The sequence below is a fragment of the Hyla sarda genome, unplaced genomic scaffold (genome assembly GCF_029499605.1).
Source record: "Hyla sarda isolate aHylSar1 unplaced genomic scaffold, aHylSar1.hap1 scaffold_347, whole genome shotgun sequence".
NCBI lineage: Eukaryota > Metazoa > Chordata > Amphibia > Anura > Hylidae > Hyla > Hyla sarda.
Genome location: NW_026610230.1, coordinates 251,417 through 275,799, shown reverse-complemented (window position 1 = coordinate 275,799; position 24,383 = coordinate 251,417). Strand labels below are relative to the sequence as shown.

The 24,383-nt window shown below is 46.0% G+C and overlaps 11 non-coding genes across 11 annotated transcripts; all 11 read left to right on the top strand.

The window, feature by feature from the left end:
* Positions 1 to 1,154: 1,154 nt before the first annotated feature.
* On the top strand, positions 1,155 to 1,345 carry LOC130331263 (U2 spliceosomal RNA). The gene has a single exon (XR_008874201.1). It is a non-coding gene; the product is annotated as a U2 spliceosomal RNA (small nuclear RNA).
* Positions 1,346 to 3,429: 2,084 nt separating this feature from the next.
* LOC130331262 (U2 spliceosomal RNA) lies at positions 3,430 to 3,620 on the top strand. Its single transcript, XR_008874200.1, has one exon. It is a non-coding gene; the product is annotated as a U2 spliceosomal RNA (small nuclear RNA).
* Positions 3,621 to 5,703: 2,083 nt separating this feature from the next.
* On the top strand, positions 5,704 to 5,894 carry LOC130331261 (U2 spliceosomal RNA). Its single transcript, XR_008874199.1, has one exon. It is a non-coding gene; the product is annotated as a U2 spliceosomal RNA (small nuclear RNA).
* Positions 5,895 to 7,982: 2,088 nt separating this feature from the next.
* On the top strand, positions 7,983 to 8,173 carry LOC130331260 (U2 spliceosomal RNA). Its single transcript, XR_008874198.1, has one exon. It is a non-coding gene; the product is annotated as a U2 spliceosomal RNA (small nuclear RNA).
* Positions 8,174 to 10,262: 2,089 nt separating this feature from the next.
* On the top strand, positions 10,263 to 10,453 carry LOC130331259 (U2 spliceosomal RNA). Its single transcript, XR_008874197.1, has one exon. It is a non-coding gene; the product is annotated as a U2 spliceosomal RNA (small nuclear RNA).
* A 2,076-nt stretch (positions 10,454 to 12,529) lies between these two features.
* On the top strand, positions 12,530 to 12,720 carry LOC130331258 (U2 spliceosomal RNA). The gene has a single exon (XR_008874196.1). It is a non-coding gene; the product is annotated as a U2 spliceosomal RNA (small nuclear RNA).
* A 2,085-nt stretch (positions 12,721 to 14,805) lies between these two features.
* LOC130331256 (U2 spliceosomal RNA) lies at positions 14,806 to 14,996 on the top strand. Its single transcript, XR_008874195.1, has one exon. It is a non-coding gene; the product is annotated as a U2 spliceosomal RNA (small nuclear RNA).
* A 2,093-nt stretch (positions 14,997 to 17,089) lies between these two features.
* LOC130331255 (U2 spliceosomal RNA) lies at positions 17,090 to 17,280 on the top strand. Its single transcript, XR_008874194.1, has one exon. It is a non-coding gene; the product is annotated as a U2 spliceosomal RNA (small nuclear RNA).
* Positions 17,281 to 19,365: 2,085 nt separating this feature from the next.
* On the top strand, positions 19,366 to 19,556 carry LOC130331314 (U2 spliceosomal RNA). The gene has a single exon (XR_008874237.1). It is a non-coding gene; the product is annotated as a U2 spliceosomal RNA (small nuclear RNA).
* Positions 19,557 to 21,641: 2,085 nt separating this feature from the next.
* Positions 21,642 to 21,832, top strand: LOC130331253 (U2 spliceosomal RNA). The gene has a single exon (XR_008874192.1). It is a non-coding gene; the product is annotated as a U2 spliceosomal RNA (small nuclear RNA).
* A 2,082-nt stretch (positions 21,833 to 23,914) lies between these two features.
* LOC130331211 (U2 spliceosomal RNA) lies at positions 23,915 to 24,105 on the top strand. Its single transcript, XR_008874154.1, has one exon. It is a non-coding gene; the product is annotated as a U2 spliceosomal RNA (small nuclear RNA).
* The last annotated feature ends 278 nt before the right edge of the window (positions 24,106 to 24,383 follow it).

Genomic DNA, 24,383 nt, shown 5'->3' with positions numbered 1-24,383 from the left:
GTATAAATCCTTAGAAAATTATCCCCCAGTGTCTCCATCTGCTGGCGGTATTGAATAAGCATTGCTGCACTGATGGGGTATGCATTAGACGAAAAAAAAGAAGAAAAAGAAGAATAATACGCCCAGAAAAGAGGCGAAAAGGAGAAAAACGTAAAAAAACGTGAAAAAAAAGTAAGAGGAAGAGAAGGGAAAAAAAGGTGGAAATGGGTTTAAAAGTGATTTCGGCGGAGAAATATATATATATATATATATATATATATATATATATATATATATATATACGCGCACACACACACATATATATAAACGTATTCTCCGTTGAGATATTGCAGCCGCTGCTGTGTCCAGGCCCAGGAGCCTTAGCACTGTGCTGTGATGTCACTCAATACCACTGACATCACTAGGTGTAAACAACATCTCTCCTTTGCTGTGTATGTGACTATGGAGCTGTTTGGTGATGTCGTCTATTATGGCCTTCATAGAAGCAACAGGAGATTGTTGCATCCATCTAGAACCCTCAGAACTACAGTGCTATGATGTCACTCACTTCCACAGGCCTTGCAGAGTGTAAACAACAACAACCCAGCTTTGTTGTGTATGTAACCATAGGGATTTGTGATGTCACCTAGAACCTTCACAGCAGCGACAGCTTTATGAGGAGCATCAGCACTGCTCTGCCTGAGCAGAACCATCACCGCCATAGGTTGTCAAATAACCCGGGTTTAACCCACACAGGTAAGTCCAATGGGGTGCAGGCATGTCCTCTATGCTTACAGCTTCCCGTGGGTGTTGGTTTGATACCGTTTGGGGACAGCCAAGGAGGCATCTGCAGGCAACAAAGGTAGGTGTGTGCTTGTGTGTGTGTTTCCTATGCAGATCCTAAGCCCAGTGTCACATGCAAGTAGGAGGAGTAAGAAGGGTTCCTGGCAAATCCGGGTTATGGATTGCATTTAAAAAGGCCCCGTGGGAGTGCAATGGGCCCCTGTCTTGCTGCTTAGCAATAATGGTATGGGTTTAGGTTCTGCTGTGTGTACTGGTGGTTGACTGCCCCCCAGCCCAGAGTGTGCATGGAAAATTGTCTGGCAGCCTCCCTGACAGCAAGCAGTGATAGTGCCCATGAAGGGGACCTTGTTGGGCCCGCCCCTTTCACGGTTATCGCTTCTCGGCCTTTTGGCTAAGATCAAGTGTAGTATCTGTTCTTATCAGTTTAATATCTGATACGTCCCCTATCTGGGGACCATATATTAAATGGATTTTTGAGAACGGGGGCCGATTTCGAAGCTTGCTTCCGTCGCCCTATGCATTGACCCGATATGGCAGTATCTTCGGGTACAGTGCACCACCCCCTTACAGGGTTAAAAAGAAAGATTCCTACTTTCATTGCTACCTGCTTGCTGGCTAGCCAGCTAGCCAGCCCTGTGGGCCTTGCTGCTGCTGCAGCCAAAAAACAAAAGGTGGTGCTGCTGCTGCTGCTTCTGCTGCTTCTGCTTGTGTCTGGCCGCTGTTGGAGCGTCCAGGCACAGGACTTCTGCTGCTGCTGACTAAATGGCCTCCTTAATTGGATCATTTGAGTAGCCAGCACACCTGTGCAGGTAGGGCATGACATGATAGGCAGCTGCCTTGATAGCGGGTGGGTGCTGAATGTTCCTAATTGACAAAATAAGATTAATGCTTATGAAGAAATATAAAATCTCATCCCTTCCCCAATATCGCGCCACACCCCTACCCCTTAATTCCCTGGTTGAACTTGATGGACATATGTCTTTTTTCGACCGTACTAACTATGTAACTATGTAACATAACATGGGGGGGGGGTCTCCTGGCTGTTCACACAGGTGTGTCATTGCTGTACATTGACCATGCATTGCTTCTGTGGTATTGCAAAGGCAAAGACAAATGCTTCCAGCCATCCATTGCACTAATGGATTGGTCATCAGCTGGCTGTCTATGTCCCGCATCAATATAGACCAAAGTACAGAGGGTTAGGCTATGCTATTGTGCACCTACCTGATGCATCAGAAGGTGCGAGGCCCTTGCTAAATTCTGTGCACAGACTTTGAGATCTATACTTTAGACTGTATCTAAACCTGCTCCAACATGGACTGACATTCTGGCCTACTTTCAGCCGATGCGACTTGTCTGTCGCTGAACAGTCGCTTTTTATGTATTCAGCACCTATGTATAATGTTGTAAAAATGCTCTAGAAGCTAAAGTCGCAGAAATGTCACACATATTTGGCCTGCAACTTTCTGTGCGACAAATTCAGACAGGAAAAATCAGTATAAATCCTTAGAAAATTATCCCCCAGTGTCTCCATCTGCTGGCGGTATTGAATAAGCATTGCTGCACTGATGGGGTATGCATTAGACGAAAAAAAAGAAGAAAAAGAAGAATAATACGCCCAGAAAAGAGGCGAAAAGGAGAAAAACGTAAAAAAACGTGAAAAAAAAGTAAGAGGAAGAGAAGGGAAAAAAAGGTGGAAATGGGTTTAAAAGTGATTTCGGCGGAGAAATATATATATATATATATATATATATATATATATATATATATATACGCGCACACACACACATATATATAAACGTATTCTCCGTTGAGATATTGCAGCCGCTGCTGTGTCCAGGCCCAGGAGCCTTAGCACTGTGCTGTGATGTCACTCAATACCACTGACATCACTAGGTGTAAACAACATCTCTCCTTTGCTGTGTATGTGACTATGGAGCTGTTTGGTGATGTCGTCTATTATGGCCTTCATAGAAGCAACAGGAGATTGTTGCATCCATCTAGAACCCTCAGAACTACAGTGCTATGATGTCACTCACTTCCACAGGCCTTGCAGAGTGTAAACAACAACAACCCAGCTTTGTTGTGTATGTAACCATAGGGATTTGTGATGTCACCTAGAACCTTCACAGCAGCGACAGCTTTATGAGGAGCATCAGCACTGCTCTGCCTGAGCAGAACCATCACCGCCATAGGTTGTCAAATAACCCGGGTTTAACCCACACAGGTAAGTCCAATGGGGTGCAGGCATGTCCTCTATGCTTACAGCTTCCCGTGGGTGTTGGTTTGATACCGTTTGGGGACAGCCAAGGAGGCATCTGCAGGCAACAAAGGTAGGTGTGTGCTTGTGTGTGTGTTTCCTATGCAGATCCTAAGCCCAGTGTCACATGCAAGTAGGAGGAGTAAGAAGGGTTCCTGGCAAATCCGGGTTATGGATTGCATTTAAAAAGGCCCCGTGGGAGTGCAATGGGCCCCTGTCTTGCTGCTTAGCAATAATGGTATGGGTTTAGGTTCTGCTGTGTGTACTGGTGGTTGACTGCCCCCCAGCCCAGAGTGTGCATGGAAAATTGTCTGGCAGCCTCCCTGACAGCAAGCAGTGATAGTGCCCATGAAGGGGACCTTGTTGGGCCCGCCCCTTTCACGGTTATCGCTTCTCGGCCTTTTGGCTAAGATCAAGTGTAGTATCTGTTCTTATCAGTTTAATATCTGATACGTCCCCTATCTGGGGACCATATATTAAATGGATTTTTGAGAACGGGGGCCGATTTCGAAGCTTGCTTCCGTCGCCCTATGCATTGACCCGATATGGCAGTATCTTCGGGTACAGTGCACCACCCCCTTACAGGGTTAAAAAGAAAGATTCCTACTTTCATTGCTACCTGCTTGCTGGCTAGCCAGCTAGCCAGCCCTGTGGGCCTTGCTGCTGCTGCAGCCAAAAAACAAAAGGTGGTGCTGCTGCTGCTGCTTCTGCTGCTTCTGCTTGTGTCTGGCCGCTGTTGGAGCGTCCAGGCACAGGACTTCTGCTGCTGCTGACTAAATGGCCTCCTTAATTGGATCATTTGAGTAGCCAGCACACCTGTGCAGGTAGGGCATGACATGATAGGCAGCTGCCTTGATAGCGGGTGGGTGCTGAATGTTCCTAATTGACAAAATAAGATTAATGCTTATGAAGAAATATAAAATCTCATCCCTTCCCCAATATCGCGCCACACCCCTACCCCTTAATTCCCTGGTTGAACTTGATGGACATATGTCTTTTTTCGACCGTACTAACTATGTAACTATGTAACATAACATGGGGGGGGGGTCTCCTGGCTGTTCACACAGGTGTGTCATTGCTGTACATTGACCATGCATTGCTTCTGTGGTATTGCAAAGGCAAAGACAAATGCTTCCAGCCATCCATTGCACTAATGGATTGGTCATCAGCTGGCTGTCTATGTCCCGCATCAATATAGACCAAAGTACAGAGGGTTAGGCTATGCTATTGTGCACCTACCTGATGCATCAGAAGGTGCGAGGCCCTTGCTAAATTCTGTGCACAGACTTTGAGATCTATACTTTAGACTGTATCTAAACCTGCTCCAACATGGACTGACATTCTGGCCTACTTTCAGCCGATGCGACTTGTCTGTCGCACAGTCGCTTTTTATGTATTCAGCACCTATGTATAATGTTGTAAAAATGCTCTAGAAGCTAAAGTCGCAGAAATGTCACACATATTTGGCCTGCAACTTTCTGTGCGACAAATTCAGACAGGAAAAATCAGTATAAATCCTTAGAAAATTATCCCCCAGTGTCTCCATCTGCTGGCGGTATTGAATAAGCATTGCTGCACTGATGGGGTATGCATTAGACGAAAAAAAAGAAGAAAAAGAAGAATAATACGCCCAGAAAAGAGGCGAAAAGGAGAAAAACGTAAAAAAACGTGAAAAAAAAGTAAGAGGAAGAGAAGGGAAAAAAAGGTGGAAATGGGTTTAAAAGTGATTTCGGCGGAGAAATATATATATATATATATATATATATATATATATATATATATATATACGCGCACACACACACATATATATAAACGTATTCTCCGTTGAGATATTGCAGCCGCTGCTGTGTCCAGGCCCAGGAGCCTTAGCACTGTGCTGTGATGTCACTCAATACCACTGACATCACTAGGTGTAAACAACATCTCTCCTTTGCTGTGTATGTGACTATGGAGCTGTTTGGTGATGTCGTCTATTATGGCCTTCATAGAAGCAACAGGAGATTGTTGCATCCATCTAGAACCCTCAGAACTACAGTGCTATGATGTCACTCACTTCCACAGGCCTTGCAGAGTGTAAACAACAACAACCCAGCTTTGTTGTGTATGTAACCATAGGGATTTGTGATGTCACCTAGAACCTTCACAGCAGCGACAGCTTTATGAGGAGCATCAGCACTGCTCTGCCTGAGCAGAACCATCACCGCCATAGGTTGTCAAATAACCCGGGTTTAACCCACACAGGTAAGTCCAATGGGGTGCAGGCATGTCCTCTATGCTTACAGCTTCCCGTGGGTGTTGGTTTGATACCGTTTGGGGACAGCCAAGGAGGCATCTGCAGGCAACAAAGGTAGGTGTGTGCTTGTGTGTGTGTTTCCTATGCAGATCCTAAGCCCAGTGTCACATGCAAGTAGGAGGAGTAAGAAGGGTTCCTGGCAAATCCGGGTTATGGATTGCATTTAAAAAGGCCCCGTGGGAGTGCAATGGGCCCCTGTCTTGCTGCTTAGCAATAATGGTATGGGTTTAGGTTCTGCTGTGTGTACTGGTGGTTGACTGCCCCCCAGCCCAGAGTGTGCATGGAAAATTGTCTGGCAGCCTCCCTGACAGCAAGCAGTGATAGTGCCCATGAAGGGGACCTTGTTGGGCCCGCCCCTTTCACGGTTATCGCTTCTCGGCCTTTTGGCTAAGATCAAGTGTAGTATCTGTTCTTATCAGTTTAATATCTGATACGTCCCCTATCTGGGGACCATATATTAAATGGATTTTTGAGAACGGGGGCCGATTTCGAAGCTTGCTTCCGTCGCCCTATGCATTGACCCGATATGGCAGTATCTTCGGGTACAGTGCACCACCCCCTTACAGGGTTAAAAAGAAAGATTCCTACTTTCATTGCTACCTGCTTGCTGGCTAGCCAGCTAGCCAGCCCTGTGGGCCTTGCTGCTGCTGCAGCCAAAAAACAAAAGGTGGTGCTGCTGCTGCTGCTTCTGCTGCTTCTGCTTGTGTCTGGCCGCTGTTGGAGCGTCCAGGCACAGGACTTCTGCTGCTGCTGACTAAATGGCCTCCTTAATTGGATCATTTGAGTAGCCAGCACACCTGTGCAGGTAGGGCATGACATGATAGGCAGCTGCCTTGATAGCGGGTGGGTGCTGAATGTTCCTAATTGACAAAATAAGATTAATGCTTATGAAGAAATATAAAATCTCATCCCTTCCCCAATATCGCGCCACACCCCTACCCCTTAATTCCCTGGTTGAACTTGATGGACATATGTCTTTTTTCGACCGTACTAACTATGTAACTATGTAACATAACATGGGGGGGGGGTCTCCTGGCTGTTCACACAGGTGTGTCATTGCTGTACATTGACCATGCATTGCTTCTGTGGTATTGCAAAGGCAAAGACAAATGCTTCCAGCCATCCATTGCACTAATGGATTGGTCATCAGCTGGCTGTCTATGTCCCGCATCAATATAGACCAAAGTACAGAGGGTTAGGCTATGCTATTGTGCACCTACCTGATGCATCAGAAGGTGCGAGGCCCTTGCTAAATTCTGTGCACAGACTTTGAGATCTATACTTTAGACTGTATCTAAACCTGCTCCAACATGGACTGACATTCTGGCCTACTTTCAGCCGATGCGACTTGTCTGTCGCTGAACAGTCGCTTTTTATGTATTCAGCACCTATGTATAATGTTGTAAAAATGCTCTAGAAGCTAAAGTCGCAGAAATGTCACACATATTTGGCCTGCAACTTTCTGTGCGACAAATTCAGACAGGAAAAATCAGTATAAATCCTTAGAAAATTATCCCCCAGTGTCTCCATCTGCTGGCGGTATTGAATAAGCATTGCTGCACTGATGGGGTATGCATTAGACGAAAAAAAAGAAGAAAAAGAAGAATAATACGCCCAGAAAAGAGGCGAAAAGGAGAAAAACGTAAAAAAACGTGAAAAAAAAGTAAGAGGAAGAGAAGGGAAAAAAAGGTGGAAATGGGTTTAAAAGTGATTTCGGCGGAGAAATATATATATATATATATATATATATATATATATATATATATATATATACGCGCACACACACACATATATATAAACGTATTCTCCGTTGAGATATTGCAGCCGCTGCTGTGTCCAGGCCCAGGAGCCTTAGCACTGTGCTGTGATGTCACTCAATACCACTGACATCACTAGGTGTAAACAACATCTCTCCTTTGCTGTGTATGTGACTATGGAGCTGTTTGGTGATGTCGTCTATTATGGCCTTCATAGAAGCAACAGGAGATTGTTGCATCCATCTAGAACCCTCAGAACTACAGTGCTATGATGTCACTCACTTCCACAGGCCTTGCAGAGTGTAAACAACAACAACCCAGCTTTGTTGTGTATGTAACCATAGGGATTTGTGATGTCACCTAGAACCTTCACAGCAGCGACAGCTTTATGAGGAGCATCAGCACTGCTCTGCCTGAGCAGAACCATCACCGCCATAGGTTGTCAAATAACCCGGGTTTAACCCACACAGGTAAGTCCAATGGGGTGCAGGCATGTCCTCTATGCTTACAGCTTCCCGTGGGTGTTGGTTTGATACCGTTTGGGGACAGCCAAGGAGGCATCTGCAGGCAACAAAGGTAGGTGTGTGCTTGTGTGTGTGTTTCCTATGCAGATCCTAAGCCCAGTGTCACATGCAAGTAGGAGGAGTAAGAAGGGTTCCTGGCAAATCCGGGTTATGGATTGCATTTAAAAAGGCCCCGTGGGAGTGCAATGGGCCCCTGTCTTGCTGCTTAGCAATAATGGTATGGGTTTAGGTTCTGCTGTGTGTACTGGTGGTTGACTGCCCCCCAGCCCAGAGTGTGCATGGAAAATTGTCTGGCAGCCTCCCTGACAGCAAGCAGTGATAGTGCCCATGAAGGGGACCTTGTTGGGCCCGCCCCTTTCACGGTTATCGCTTCTCGGCCTTTTGGCTAAGATCAAGTGTAGTATCTGTTCTTATCAGTTTAATATCTGATACGTCCCCTATCTGGGGACCATATATTAAATGGATTTTTGAGAACGGGGGCCGATTTCGAAGCTTGCTTCCGTCGCCCTATGCATTGACCCGATATGGCAGTATCTTCGGGTACAGTGCACCACCCCCTTACAGGGTTAAAAAGAAAGATTCCTACTTTCATTGCTACCTGCTTGCTGGCTAGCCAGCTAGCCAGCCCTGTGGGCCTTGCTGCTGCTGCAGCCAAAAAACAAAAGGTGGTGCTGCTGCTGCTGCTTCTGCTGCTTCTGCTTGTGTCTGGCCGCTGTTGGAGCGTCCAGGCACAGGACTTCTGCTGCTGCTGACTAAATGGCCTCCTTAATTGGATCATTTGAGTAGCCAGCACACCTGTGCAGGTAGGGCATGACATGATAGGCAGCTGCCTTGATAGCGGGTGGGTGCTGAATGTTCCTAATTGACAAAATAAGATTAATGCTTATGAAGAAATATAAAATCTCATCCCTTCCCCAATATCGCGCCACACCCCTACCCCTTAATTCCCTGGTTGAACTTGATGGACATATGTCTTTTTTCGACCGTACTAACTATGTAACTATGTAACATAACATGGGGGGGGGGGTCTCCTGGCTGTTCACACAGGTGTGTCATTGCTGTACATTGACCATGCATTGCTTCTGTGGTATTGCAAAGGCAAAGACAAATGCTTCCAGCCATCCATTGCACTAATGGATTGGTCATCAGCTGGCTGTCTATGTCCCGCATCAATATAGACCAAAGTACAGAGGGTTAGGCTATGCTATTGTGCACCTACCTGATGCATCAGAAGGTGCGAGGCCCTTGCTAAATTCTGTGCACAGACTTTGAGATCTATACTTTAGACTGTATCTAAACCTGCTCCAACATGGACTGACATTCTGGCCTACTTTCAGCCGATGCGACTTGTCTGTCGCTGAACAGTCGCTTTTTATGTATTCAGCACCTATGTATAATGTTGTAAAAATGCTCTAGAAGCTAAAGTCGCAGAAATGTCACACATATTTGGCCTGCAACTTTCTGTGCGACAAATTCAGACAGGAAAAATCAGTATAAATCCTTAGAAAATTATCCCCCAGTGTCTCCATCTGCTGGCGGTATTGAATAAGCATTGCTGCACTGATGGGGTATGCATTAGACGAAAAAAAAGAAGAAAAAGAAGAATAATACGCCCAGAAAAGAGGCGAAAAGGAGAAAAACGTAAAAAAACGTGAAAAAAAAGTAAGAGGAAGAGAAGGGAAAAAAAGGTGGAAATGGGTTTAAAAGTGATTTCGGCGGAGAAATATATATATATATATATATATATATATATATATATATATATATATATACGCGCACACACACACATATATATAAACGTATTCTCCGTTGAGATATTGCAGCCGCTGCTGTGTCCAGGCCCAGGAGCCTTAGCACTGTGCTGTGATGTCACTCAATACCACTGACATCACTAGGTGTAAACAACATCTCTCCTTTGCTGTGTATGTGACTATGGAGCTGTTTGGTGATGTCGTCTATTATGGCCTTCATAGAAGCAACAGGAGATTGTTGCATCCATCTAGAACCCTCAGAACTACAGTGCTATGATGTCACTCACTTCCACAGGCCTTGCAGAGTGTAAACAACAACAACCCAGCTTTGTTGTGTATGTAACCATAGGGATTTGTGATGTCACCTAGAACCTTCACAGCAGCGACAGCTTTATGAGGAGCATCAGCACTGCTCTGCCTGAGCAGAACCATCACCGCCATAGGTTGTCAAATAACCCGGGTTTAACCCACACAGGTAAGTCCAATGGGGTGCAGGCATGTCCTCTATGCTTACAGCTTCCCGTGGGTGTTGGTTTGATACCGTTTGGGGACAGCCAAGGAGGCATCTGCAGGCAACAAAGGTAGGTGTGTGCTTGTGTGTGTGTTTCCTATGCAGATCCTAAGCCCAGTGTCACATGCAAGTAGGAGGAGTAAGAAGGGTTCCTGGCAAATCCGGGTTATGGATTGCATTTAAAAAGGCCCCGTGGGAGTGCAATGGGCCCCTGTCTTGCTGCTTAGCAATAATGGTATGGGTTTAGGTTCTGCTGTGTGTACTGGTGGTTGACTGCCCCCCAGCCCAGAGTGTGCATGGAAAATTGTCTGGCAGCCTCCCTGACAGCAAGCAGTGATAGTGCCCATGAAGGGGACCTTGTTGGGCCCGCCCCTTTCACGGTTATCGCTTCTCGGCCTTTTGGCTAAGATCAAGTGTAGTATCTGTTCTTATCAGTTTAATATCTGATACGTCCCCTATCTGGGGACCATATATTAAATGGATTTTTGAGAACGGGGGCCGATTTCGAAGCTTGCTTCCGTCGCCCTATGCATTGACCCGATATGGCAGTATCTTCGGGTACAGTGCACCACCCCCTTACAGGGTTAAAAAGAAAGATTCCTACTTTCATTGCTACCTGCTTGCTGGCTAGCCAGCCCTGTGGGCCTTGCTGCTGCTGCAGCCAAAAAACAAAAGGTGGTGCTGCTGCTGCTGCTTCTGCTGCTTCTGCTTGTGTCTGGCCGCTGTTGGAGCGTCCAGGCACAGGACTTCTGCTGCTGCTGACTAAATGGCCTCCTTAATTGGATCATTTGAGTAGCCAGCACACCTGTGCAGGTAGGGCATGACATGATAGGCAGCTGCCTTGATAGCGGGTGGGTGCTGAATGTTCCTAATTGACAAAATAAGATTAATGCTTATGAAGAAATATAAAATCTCATCCCTTCCCCAATATCGCGCCACACCCCTACCCCTTAATTCCCTGGTTGAACTTGATGGACATATGTCTTTTTTCGACCGTACTAACTATGTAACTATGTAACATAACATGGGGGGGGGGTCTCCTGGCTGTTCACACAGGTGTGTCATTGCTGTACATTGACCATGCATTGCTTCTGTGGTATTGCAAAGGCAAAGACAAATGCTTCCAGCCATCCATTGCACTAATGGATTGGTCATCAGCTGGCTGTCTATGTCCCGCATCAATATAGACCAAAGTACAGAGGGTTAGGCTATGCTATTGTGCACCTACCTGATGCATCAGAAGGTGCGAGGCCCTTGCTAAATTCTGTGCACAGACTTTGAGATCTATACTTTAGACTGTATCTAAACCTGCTCCAACATGGACTGACATTCTGGCCTACTTTCAGCCGATGCGACTTGTCTGTCGCTGAACAGTCGCTTTTTATGTATTCAGCACCTATGTATAATGTTGTAAAAATGCTCTAGAAGCTAAAGTCGCAGAAATGTCACACATATTTGGCCTGCAACTTTCTGTGCGACAAATTCAGACAGGAAAAATCAGTATAAATCCTTAGAAAATTATCCCCCAGTGTCTCCATCTGCTGGCGGTATTGAATAAGCATTGCTGCACTGATGGGGTATGCATTAGACGAAAAAAAAGAAGAAAAAGAAGAATAATACGCCCAGAAAAGAGGCGAAAAGGAGAAAAACGTAAAAAAACGTGAAAAAAAAGTAAGAGGAAGAGAAGGGAAAAAAAGGTGGAAATGGGTTTAAAAGTGATTTCGGCGGAGAAATATATATATATATATATATATATATATATATATATATATATATACGCGCACACACACACATATATATAAACGTATTCTCCGTTGAGATATTGCAGCCGCTGCTGTGTCCAGGCCCAGGAGCCTTAGCACTGTGCTGTGATGTCACTCAATACCACTGACATCACTAGGTGTAAACAACATCTCTCCTTTGCTGTGTATGTGACTATGGAGCTGTTTGGTGATGTCGTCTATTATGGCCTTCATAGAAGCAACAGGAGATTGTTGCATCCATCTAGAACCCTCAGAACTACAGTGCTATGATGTCACTCACTTCCACAGGCCTTGCAGAGTGTAAACAACAACAACCCAGCTTTGTTGTGTATGTAACCATAGGGATTTGTGATGTCACCTAGAACCTTCACAGCAGCGACAGCTTTATGAGGAGCATCAGCACTGCTCTGCCTGAGCAGAACCATCACCGCCATAGGTTGTCAAATAACCCGGGTTTAACCCACACAGGTAAGTCCAATGGGGTGCAGGCATGTCCTCTATGCTTACAGCTTCCCGTGGGTGTTGGTTTGATACCGTTTGGGGACAGCCAAGGAGGCATCTGCAGGCAACAAAGGTAGGTGTGTGCTTGTGTGTGTGTTTCCTATGCAGATCCTAAGCCCAGTGTCACATGCAAGTAGGAGGAGTAAGAAGGGTTCCTGGCAAATCCGGGTTATGGATTGCATTTAAAAAGGCCCCGTGGGAGTGCAATGGGCCCCTGTCTTGCTGCTTAGCAATAATGGTATGGGTTTAGGTTCTGCTGTGTGTACTGGTGGTTGACTGCCCCCCAGCCCAGAGTGTGCATGGAAAATTGTCTGGCAGCCTCCCTGACAGCAAGCAGTGATAGTGCCCATGAAGGGGACCTTGTTGGGCCCGCCCCTTTCACGGTTATCGCTTCTCGGCCTTTTGGCTAAGATCAAGTGTAGTATCTGTTCTTATCAGTTTAATATCTGATACGTCCCCTATCTGGGGACCATATATTAAATGGATTTTTGAGAACGGGGGCCGATTTCGAAGCTTGCTTCCGTCGCCCTATGCATTGACCCGATATGGCAGTATCTTCGGGTACAGTGCACCACCCCCTTACAGGGTTAAAAAGAAAGATTCCTACTTTCATTGCTACCTGCTTGCTGGCTAGCCAGCTAGCCAGCCCTGTGGGCCTTGCTGCTGCTGCAGCCAAAAAACAAAAGGTGGTGCTGCTGCTGCTGCTTCTGCTGCTTCTGCTTGTGTCTGGCCGCTGTTGGAGCGTCCAGGCACAGGACTTCTGCTGCTGCTGACTAAATGGCCTCCTTAATTGGATCATTTGAGTAGCCAGCACACCTGTGCAGGTAGGGCATGACATGATAGGCAGCTGCCTTGATAGCGGGTGGGTGCTGAATGTTCCTAATTGACAAAATAAGATTAATGCTTATGAAGAAATATAAAATCTCATCCCTTCCCCAATATCGCGCCACACCCCTACCCCTTAATTCCCTGGTTGAACTTGATGGACATATGTATTTTTTCGACCGTACTAACTATGTAACTATGTAACATAACATGGGGGGGGGGGTCTCCTGGCTGTTCACACAGGTGTGTCATTGCTGTACATTGACCATGCATTGCTTCTGTGGTATTGCAAAGGCAAAGACAAATGCTTCCAGCCATCCATTGCACTAATGGATTGGTCATCAGCTGGCTGTCTATGTCCCGCATCAATATAGACCAAAGTACAGAGGGTTAGGCTATGCTATTGTGCACCTACCTGATGCATCAGAAGGTGCGAGGCCCTTGCTAAATTCTGTGCACAGACTTTGAGATCTATACTTTAGACTGTATCTAAACCTGCTCCAACATGGACTGACATTCTGGCCTACTTTCAGCCGATGCGACTTGTCTGTCGCTGAACAGTCGCTTTTTATGTATTCAGCACCTATGTATAATGTTGTAAAAATGCTCTAGAAGCTAAAGTCGCAGAAATGTCACACATATTTGGCCTGCAACTTTCTGTGCGACAAATTCAGACAGGAAAAATCAGTATAAATCCTTAGAAAATTATCCCCCAGTGTCTCCATCTGCTGGCGGTATTGAATAAGCATTGCTGCACTGATGGGGTATGCATTAGACGAAAAAAAAGAAGAAAAAGAAGAATAATACGCCCAGAAAAGAGGCGAAAAGGAGAAAAACGTAAAAAAACGTGAAAAAAAAGTAAGAGGAAGAGAAGGGAAAAAAAGGTGGAAATGGGTTTAAAAGTGATTTCGGCGGAGAAATATATATATATATATATATATATATATATATATATATATATATACGCGCACACACACACATATATATAAACGTATTCTCCGTTGAGATATTGCAGCCGCTGCTGTGTCCAGGCCCAGGAGCCTTAGCACTGTGCTGTGATGTCACTCAATACCACTGACATCACTAGGTGTAAACAACATCTCTCCTTTGCTGTGTATGTGACTATGGAGCTGTTTGGTGATGTCGTCTATTATGGCCTTCATAGAAGCAACAGGAGATTGTTGCATCCATCTAGAACCCTCAGAACTACAGTGCTATGATGTCACTCACTTCCACAGGCCTTGCAGAGTGTAAACAACAACAACCCAGCTTTGTTGTGTATGTAACCATAGGGATTTGTGATGTCACCTAGAACCTTCACAGCAGCGACAGCTTTATGAGGAGCATCAGCACTGCTCTGCCTGAGCAGAACCATCACCGCCATAGGTTGTCAAATAACCCGGGTTTAACCCACACAGGTAAGTCCAATGGGGTGCAGGCATGTCCTCTATGCTTACAGCTTCCCGTGGGTGTTGGTTTGATACCGTTTGGGGACAGCCAAGGAGGCATCTGCAGGCAACAAAGGTAGGTGTGTGCTTGTGTGTGTGTTTCCTATGCAGATCCTAAGCCCAGTGTCACATGCAAGTAGGAGGAGTAAGAAGGGTTCCTGGCAAATCCGGGTTATGGATTGCATTTAAAAAGGCCCCGTGGGAGTGCAATGGGCCCCTGTCTTGCTGCTTAGCAATAATGGTATGGGTTTAGGTTCTGCTGTGTGTACTGGTGGTTGACTGCCCCCCAGCCCAGAGTGTGCATGGAAAATTGTCTGGCAGCCTCCCTGACAGCAAGCAGTGATAGTGCCCATGAAGGGGACCTTGTTGGGCCCGCCCCTTTCACGGTTATCGCTTCTCGGCCTTTTGGCTAAGATCAAGTGTAGTATCTGTTCTTATCAGTTTAATATCTGATACGTCCCCTATCTGGGGACCATATATTAAATGGATTTTTGAGAACGGGGGCCGATTTCGAAGCTTGCTTCCGTCGCCCTATGCATTGACCCGATATGGCAGTATCTTCGGGTACAGTGCACCACCCCCTTACAGGGTTAAAAAGAAAGATTCCTACTTTCATTGCTACCTGCTTGCTGGCTAGCCAGCTAGCCAGCCCTGTGGGCCTTGCTGCTGCTGCAGCCAAAAAACAAAAGGTGGTGCTGCTGCTGCTGCTTCTGCTGCTTCTGCTTGTGTCTGGCCGCTGTTGGAGCGTCCAGGCACAGGACTTCTGCTGCTGCTGACTAAATGGCCTCCTTAATTGGATCATTTGAGTAGCCAGCACACCTGTGCAGGTAGGGCATGACATGATAGGCAGCTGCCTTGATAGCGGGTGGGTGCTGAATGTTCCTAATTGACAAAATAAGATTAATGCTTATGAAGAAATATAAAATCTCATCCCTTCCCCAATATCGCGCCACACCCCTACCCCTTAATTCCCTGGTTGAACTTGATGGACATATGTCTTTTTTCGACCGTACTAACTATGTAACTATGTAACATAACATGGGGGGGGGGGTCTCCTGGCTGTTCACACAGGTGTGTCATTGCTGTACATTGACCATGCATTGCTTCTGTGGTATTGCAAAGGCAAAGACAAATGCTTCCAGCCATCCATTGCACTAATGGATTGGTCATCAGCTGGCTGTCTATGTCCCGCATCAATATAGACCAAAGTACAGAGGGTTAGGCTATGCTATTGTGCACCTACCTGATGCATCAGAAGGTGCGAGGCCCTTGCTAAATTCTGTGCACAGACTTTGAGATCTATACTTTAGACTGTATCTAAACCTGCTCCAACATGGACTGACATTCTGGCCTACTTTCAGCCGATGCGACTTGTCTGTCGCTGAACAGTCGCTTTTTATGTATTCAGCACCTATGTATAATGTTGTAAAAATGCTCTAGAAGCTAAAGTCGCAGAAATGTCACACATATTTGGCCTGCAACTTTCTGTGCGACAAATTCAGACAGGAAAAATCAGTATAAATCCTTAGAAAATTATCCCCCAGTGTCTCCATCTGCTGGCGGTATTGAATAAGCATTGCTGCACTGATGGGGTATGCATTAGACGAAAAAAAAGAAGAAAAAGAAGAATAATACGCCCAGAAAAGAGGCGAAAAGGAGAAAAACGTAAAAAAACGTGAAAAAAAAGTAAGAGGAAGAGAAGGGAAAAAAAGGTGGAAATGGGTTTAAAAGTGATTTCGGCGGAGAAATATATATATATATATATATATATATATATATATATATATATATATATATATACGCGCACACACACACATATATATAAACGTATTCTCCGTTGAGATATTGCAGCCGCTGCTGTGTCCAGGCCCAGGAGCCTTAGCACTGTGCTGTGATGTCACTCAATACCACTGACATCACTAGGTGTAAACAACATCTCTCCTTTGCTGTGTATGTGACTATGGAGCTGTTTGGTGATGTCGTCTATTATGGCCTTCATAGAAGCAACAGGAGATTGTTGCATCCATCTAGAACCCTCAGAACTACAGTGCTATGATGTCACTCACTTCCACAGGCCTTGCAGAGTGTAAACAACAACAACCCAGCTTTGTTGTGTATGTAACCATAGGGATTTGTGATGTCACCTAGAACCTTCACAGCAGCGACAGCTTTATGAGGAGCATCAGCACTGCTCTGCCTGAGCAGAACCATCACCGCCATAGGTTGTCAAATAACCCGGGTTTAACCCACACAGGTAAGTCCAATGGGGTGCAGGCATGTCCTCTATGCTTACAGCTTCCCGTGGGTGTTGGTTTGATACCGTTTGGGGACAGCCAAGGAGGCATCTGCAGGCAACAAAGGTAGGTGTGTGCTTGTGTGTGTGTTTCCTATGCAGATCCTAAGCCCAGTGTCACATGCAAGTAGGAGGAGTAAGAAGGGTTCCTGGCAAATCCGGGTTATGGATTGCATTTAAAAAGGCCCCGTGGGAGTGCAATGGGCCCCTGTCTTGCTGCTTAGCAATAATGGTATGGGTTTAGGTTCTGCTGTGTGTACTGGTGGTTGACTGCCCCCCAGCCCAGAGTGTGCATGGAAAATTGTCTGGCAGCCTCCCTGACAGCAAGCAGTGATAGTGCCCATGAAGGGGACCTTGTTGGGCCCGCCCCTTTCACGGTTATCGCTTCTCGGCCTTTTGGCTAAGATCAAGTGTAGTATCTGTTCTTATCAGTTTAATATCTGATACGTCCCCTATCTGGGGACCATATATTAAATGGATTTTTGAGAACGGGGGCCGATTTCGAAGCTTGCTTCCGTCGCCCTATGCATTGACCCGATATGGCAGTATCTTCGGGTACAGTGCACCACCCCCTTACAGGGTTAAAAAGAAAGATTCCTACTTTCATTGCTACCTGCTTGCTGGCTAGCCAGCTAGCCAGCCCTGTGGGCCTTGCTGCTGCTGCAGCCAAAAAACAAAAGGTGGTGCTGCTGCTGCTGCTTCTGCTGCTTCTGCTTGTGTCTGGCCGCTGTTGGAGCGTCCAGGCACAGGACTTCTGCTGCTGCTGACTAAATGGCCTCCTTAATTGGATCATTTGAGTAGCCAGCACACCTGTGCAGGTAGGGCATGACATGATAGGCAGCTGCCTTGATAGCGGGTGGGTGCTGAATGTTCCTAATTGACAAAATAAGATTAATGCTTAATGAAGAAATATAAAATCTCATCCCTTCCCCAATATCGCGCCACACCCCTACCCCTTAATTCCCTGGTTGAACTTGATGGACATATGTCTTTTTTCGACCGTACTAACTATGTAACTATGTAACATAACATGGGGGGGGGGTCTCCTGGCTGTTCACACAGGTGTGTCATTGCTGTACATTGACCATGCATTGCTTCTGTGGTATTGCAAAGGCAAAGACAAATGCTTCCAGCCATCCATTGCACTAATGGATTGGTCATCAGCTGGCTGTCTATGTCCCGCATCAATATAGACCAAAGTACAGAGGGTTAGGCTATGCTATTGTGCACCTACCTGATGCATCAGAAGGTGCGAGGCCCTTGCTAAATTCTGTGCACAGACTTTGAGATCTATACTTTAGACTGTATCTAAACCTGCTCCAACATGGACTGACATTCTGGCCTACTTTCAGCCGATGCGACTTGTCTGTCGCTGAACAGTCGCTTTTTATGTATTCAGCACCTATGTATAATGTTGTAAAAATGCTCTAGAAGCTAAAGTCGCAGAAATGTCACACATATTTGGCCTGCAACTTTCTGTGCGACAAATTCAGACAGGAAAAATCAGTATAAATCCTTAGAAAATTATCCCCCAGTGTCTCCATCTGCTGGCGGTATTGAATAAGCATTGCTGCACTGATGGGGTATGCATTAGACGAAAAAAAAGAAGAAAAAGAAGAATAATACGCCCAGAAAAGAGGCGAAAAGGAGAAAAACGTAAAAAAACGTGAAAAAAAAGTAAGAGGAAGAGAAGGGAAAAAAAGGTGGAAATGGGTTTAAAAGTGATTTCGGCGGAGAAATATATATATATATATATATATATATATATATATATATATATATACGCGCACACACACACATATATATAAACGTATTCTCCGTTGAGATATTGCAGCCGCTGCTGTGTCCAGGCCCAGGAGCCTTAGCACTGTGCTGTGATGTCACTCAATACCACTGACATCACTAGGTGTAAACAACATCTCTCCTTTGCTGTGTATGTGACTATGGAGCTGTTTGGTGATGTCGTCTATTATGGCCTTCATAGAAGCAACAGGAGATTGTTGCATCCATCTAGAACCCTCAGAACTACAGTGCTATGATGTCACTCACTTCCACAGGCCTTGCAGAGTGTAAACAACAACAACCCAGCTTTGTTGTGTATGTAACCATAGGGATTTGTGATGTAACCTAGAACCTTCACAGCAGCGACAGCTTTATGAGGAGCATCAGCACTGCTCTGCCTGAGCAGAACCATCACCGCCATAGGTTGTCAAATAACCCGGGTTTAACCCACACAGGTAAGTCCAATGGGGTGCAGGCATGTCCTCTATGCTTACAGCTTCCCGTGGGTGTTGGTTTGATACCGTTTGGGGACAGCCAAGGAGGCATCTGCAGGCAACAAAGGTAGGTGTGTGCTTGTGTGTGTGTTTCCTATGCAGATCCTAAGCCCAGTGTCACATGCAAGTAGGAGGAGTAAGAAGGGTTCCTGGCAAATCCGGGTTATGGATTGCATTTAAAAAGGCCCCGTGGGAGTGCAATGGGCCCCTGTCTTGCTGCTTAGCAATAATGGTATGGGTTTAGGTTCTGCTGTGTGTACTGGTGGTTGACTGCCCCCCAGCCCAGAGTGTGCATGGAAAATTGTCTGGCAGCCTCCCTGACAGCAAGCAGTGATAGTGCCCATGAAGGGGACCTTGTTGGGCCCGCCCCTTTCACGGTTATCGCTTCTCGGCCTTTTGGCTAAGATCAAGTGTAGTATCTGTTCTTATCAGTTTAATATCTGATACGTCCCCTATCTGGGGACCATATATTAAATGGATTTTTGAGAACGGGGGCCGATTTTGAAGCTTGCTTCCGTCGCCCTATGCATTGACCCGATATGGCAGTATCTTCGGGTACAGTGCACCACCCCCTTACAGGGTTAAAAAGAAAGATTCCTACTTTCATTGCTACCTGCTTGCTGGCTAGCCAGCTAGCCAGCCCTGTGGGCCTTGCTGCTGCTGCAGCCAAAAAACAAAAGGTGGTGCTGCTGCTGCTGCTTCTGCTGCTTCTGCTTGTGTCTGGCCGCTGTTGGAGCGTCCAGGCACAGGACTTCTGCTGCTGCTGACTAAATGGCCTCCTTAATTGGATCATTTGAGTAGCCAGCACACCTGTGCAGGTAGGGCATGACATGATAGGCAGCTGCCTTGATAGCGGGTGGGTGCTGAATGTTCCTAATTGACAAAATAAGATTAATGCTTATGAAGAAATATAAAATCTCATCCCTTCCCCAATATCGCGCCACACCCCTACCCCTTAATTCCCTGGTTGAACTTGATGGACATATGTCTTTTTTCGACCGTACTAACTATGTAACTATGTAACATAACATGGGGGGGGGGGTCTCCTGGCTGTTCACACAGGTGTGTCATTGCTGTACATTGACCATGCATTGCTTCTGTGGTATTGCAAAGGCAAAGACAAATGCTTCCAGCCATCCATTGCACTAATGGATTGGTCATCAGCTGGCTGTCTATGTCCCGCATCAATATAGACCAAAGTACAGAGGGTTAGGCTATGCTATTGTGCACCTACCTGATGCATCAGAAGGTGCGAGGCCCTTGCTAAATTCTGTGCACAGACTTTGAGATCTATACTTTAGACTGTATCTAAACCTGCTCCAACATGGACTGACATTCTGGCCTACTTTCAGCCGATGCGACTTGTCTGTCGCTGAACAGTCGCTTTTTATGTATTCAGCACCTATGTATAATGTTGTAAAAATGCTCTAGAAGCTAAAGTCGCAGAAATGTCACACATATTTGGCCTGCAACTTTCTGTGCGACAAATTCAGACAGGAAAAATCAGTATAAATCCTTAGAAAATTATCCCCCAGTGTCTCCATCTGCTGGCGGTATTGAATAAGCATTGCTGCACTGATGGGGTATGCATTAGACGAAAAAAAAGAAGAAAAAGAAGAATAATACGCCCAGAAAAGAGGCGAAAAGGAGAAAAACGTAAAAAAACGTGAAAAAAAAGTAAGAGGAAGAGAAGGGAAAAAAAGGTGGAAATGGGTTTAAAAGTGATTTCGGCGGAGAAATATATATATATATATATATATATATATATATATATATATATATACGCGCACACACACACATATATATAAACGTATTCTCCGTTGAGATATTGCAGCCGCTGCTGTGTCCAGGCCCAGGAGCCTTAGCACTGTGCTGTGATGTCACTCAATACCACTGACATCACTAGGTGTAAACAACATCTCTCCTTTGCTGTGTATGTGACTATGGAGCTGTTTGGTGATGTCGTCTATTATGGCCTTCATAGAAGCAACAGGAGATTGTTGCATCCATCTAGAACCCTCAGAACTACAGTGCTATGATGTCACTCACTTCCACAGGCCTTGCAGAGTGTAAACAACAACAACCCAGCTTTGTTGTGTATGTAACCATAGGGATTTGTGATGTCACCTAGAACCTTCACAGCAGCGACAGCTTTATGAGGAGCATCAGCACTGCTCTGCCTGAGCAGAACCATCACCGCCATAGGTTGTCAAATAACCCGGGTTTAACCCACACAGGTAAGTCCAATGGGGTGCAGGCATGTCCTCTATGCTTACAGCTTCCCGTGGGTGTTGGTTTGATACCGTTTGGGGACAGCCAAGGAGGCATCTGCAGGCAACAAAGGTAGGTGTGTGCTTGTGTGTGTGTTTCCTATGCAGATCCTAAGCCCAGTGTCACATGCAAGTAGGAGGAGTAAGAAGGGTTCCTGGCAAATCCGGGTTATGGATTGCATTTAAAAAGGCCCCGTGGGAGTGCAATGGGCCCCTGTCTTGCTGCTTAGCAATAATGGTATGGGTTTAGGTTCTGCTGTGTGTACTGGTGGTTGACTGCCCCCCAGCCCAGAGTGTGCATGGAAAATTGTCTGGCAGCCTCCCTGACAGCAAGCAGTGATAGTGCCCATGAAGGGGACCTTGTTGGGCCCGCCCCTTTCACGGTTATCGCTTCTCGGCCTTTTGGCTAAGATCAAGTGTAGTATCTGTTCTTATCAGTTTAATATCTGATACGTCCCCTATCTGGGGACCATATATTAAATGGATTTTTGAGAACGGGGGCCGATTTCGAAGCTTGCTTCCGTCGCCCTATGCATTGACCCGATATGGCAGTATCTTCGGGTACAGTGCACCACCCCCTTACAGGGTTAAAAAGAAAGATTCCTACTTTCATTGCTACCTGCTTGCTGGCTAGCCAGCTAGCCAGCCCTGTGGGCCTTGCTGCTGCTGCAGCCAAAAAACAAAAGGTGGTGCTGCTGCTGCTGCTTCTGCTGCTTCTGCTTGTGTCTGGCCGCTGTTGGAGCGTCCAGGCACAGGACTTCTGCTGCTGCTGACTAAATGGCCTCCTTAATTGGATCATTTGAGTAGCCAGCACACCTGTGCAGGTAGGGCATGACATGATAGGCAGCTGCCTTGATAGCGGGTGGGTGCTGAATGTTCCTAATTGACAAAATAAGATTAATGCTTATGAAGAAATATAAAATCTCATCCCTTCCCCAATATCGCGCCACACCCCTACCCCTTAATTCCCTGGTTGAACTTGATGGACATATGTCTTTTTTCGACCGTACTAACTATGTAACTATGTAACATAACATGGGGGGGGGGTCTCCTGGCTGTTCACACAGGTGTGTCATTGCTGTACATTGACCATGCATTGCTTCTGTGGTATTGCAAAGGCAAAGACAAATGCTTCCAGCCATCCATTGCACTAATGGATTGGTCATCAGCTGGCTGTCTATGTCCCGCATCAATATAGACCAAAGTACAGAGGGTTAGGCTATGCTATTGTGCACCTACCTGATGCATCAGAAGGTGCGAGGCCCTTGCTAAATTCTGTGCACAGACTTTGAGATCTATACTTTAGACTGTATCTAAACCTGCTCCAACATGGACTGACATTCTGGCCTACTTTCAGCCGATGCGACTTGTCTGTCGCTGAACAGTCGCTTTTTATGTATTCAGCACCTATGTATAATGTTGTAAAAATGCTCTAGAAGCTAAAGTCGCAGAAATGTCACACATATTTGGCCTGCAACTTTCTGTGCGACAAATTCAGACAGGAAAAATCAGTATAAATCCTTAGAAAATTATCCCCCAGTGTCTCCATCTGCTGGCGGTATTGAATAAGCATTGCTGCACTGATGGGGTATGCATTAGACGAAAAAAAAGAAGAAAAAGAAGAATAATACGCCCAGAAAAGAGGCGAAAAGGAGAAAAACGTAAAAAAACGTGAAAAAAAAGTAAGAGGAAGAGAAGGGAAAAAAAGGTGGAAATGGGTTTAAAAGTGATTTCGGCGGAGAAATATATATATATATATATATATATATATATATATATATATATACGCGCACACACACACATATATATAAACGTATTCTCCGTTGAGATATTGCAGCCGCTGCTGTGTCCAGGCCCAGGAGCCTTAGCACTGTGCTGTGATGTCACTCAATACCACTGACATCACTAGGTGTAAACAACATCTCTCCTTTGCTGTGTATGTGACTATGGAGCTGTTTGGTGATGTCGTCTATTATGGCCTTCATAGAAGCAACAGGAGATTGTTGCATCCATCTAGAACCCTCAGAACTACAGTGCTATGATGTCACTCACTTCCACAGGCCTTGCAGAGTGTAAACAACAACAACCCAGCTTTGTTGTGTATGTAACCATAGGGATTTGTGATGTCACCTAGAACCTTCACAGCAGCGACAGCTTTATGAGGAGCATCAGCACTGCTCTGCCTGAGCAGAACCATCACCGCCATAGGTTGTCAAATAACCCGGGTTTAACCCACACAGGTAAGTCCAATGGGGTGCAGGCATGTCCTCTATGCTTACAGCTTCCCGTGGGTGTTGGTTTGATACCGTTTGGGGACAGCCAAGGAGGCATCTGCAGGCAACAAAGGTAGGTGTGTGCTTGTGTGTGTGTTTCCTATGCAGATCCTAAGCCCAGTGTCACATGCAAGTAGGAGGAGTAAGAAGGGTTCCTGGCAAATCCGGGTTATGGATTGCATTTAAAAAGGCCCCGTGGGAGTGCAATGGGCCCCTGTCTTGCTGCTTAGCAATAATGGTATGGGTTTAGGTTCTGCTGTGTGTACTGGTGGTTGACTGCCCCCCAGCCCAGAGTGTGCATGGAAAATTGTCTGGCAGCCTCCCTGACAGCAAGCAGTGATAGTGCCCATGAAGGGGACCTTGTTGGGCCCGCCCCTTTCACGGTTATCGCTTCTCGGCCTTTTGGCTAAGATCAAGTGTAGTATCTGTTCTTATCAGTTTAATATCTGATACGTCCCCTATCTGGGGACCATATATTAAATGGATTTTTGAGAACGGGGGCCGATTTTGAAGCTTGCTTCCGTCGCCCTATGCATTGACCCGATATGGCAGTATCTTCGGGTACAGTGCACCACCCCCTTACAGGGTTAAAAAGAAAGATTCCTACTTTCATTGCTACCTGCTTGCTGGCTAGCCAGCTAGCCAGCCCTGTGGGCCTTGCTGCTGCTGCAGCCAAAAAACAAAAGGTGGTGCTGCTGCTGCTGCTTCTGCTGCTTCTGCTTGTGTCTGGCCGCTGTTGGAGCGTCCAGGCACAGGACTTCTGCTGCTGCTGACTAAATGGCCTCCTTAATTGGATCATTTGAGTAGCCAGCACACCTGTGCAGGTAGGGCATGACATGATAGGCAGCTGCCTTG